Source organism: Choristoneura fumiferana, chromosome 17 (genome assembly GCF_025370935.1).
Source record: "Choristoneura fumiferana chromosome 17, NRCan_CFum_1, whole genome shotgun sequence".
In the NCBI taxonomy this organism is placed as follows: domain Eukaryota; kingdom Metazoa; phylum Arthropoda; class Insecta; order Lepidoptera; family Tortricidae; genus Choristoneura; species Choristoneura fumiferana.
This window is the reverse complement of record NC_133488.1, coordinates 14,883,407-14,883,951: the sequence shown is the minus strand read 5'-3', so window position 1 is coordinate 14,883,951 and position 545 is coordinate 14,883,407.

Below are 545 nucleotides of genomic sequence, written 5' to 3'. Positions count from 1 at the left end.
ATCATCTTCACATTGGGTCATCGTTCATCCACCATTACCTCTCATATTTCGTTTTCTAGATTTTTTTTACCGTCAACGCAAAACTACTAGACACTGGCAAAATTGTCCTCCGATTGGACAGAGCATATTTTTTTAAAAGAAACAACAACAATAGTATTGTTGTTATAGCGGCAACAGAAATACATAATCTGTGAAATTTCAACTCTCAGACGGACGGACAGCGGAGTCTCAGTAATAGAGTCCCGTTTATTGGCACGGAACCCTAAAAACTCAGTGTACAAAGACTCAGAATTTAGGTTTGTTAGCTTTACTAAAACTAGTAGTCCCTATTATTATCAGTTGAACGCTATTGAAACGTCGGACACATACATAAGCTATTAATTCGTAAATAGCTTTAAATAATTTTTATTATTTAATAATTTTAGTTAGGTTTAGGTACCCATAACTTTGTTCCCGCCGAAGCGGTAAATTGTTCTGAAAGTTTTGAATGGTCGTTCTGTGTCTCTATAGTTTAAGGTATGTTTGTCTCATGCCGATTCTGAACA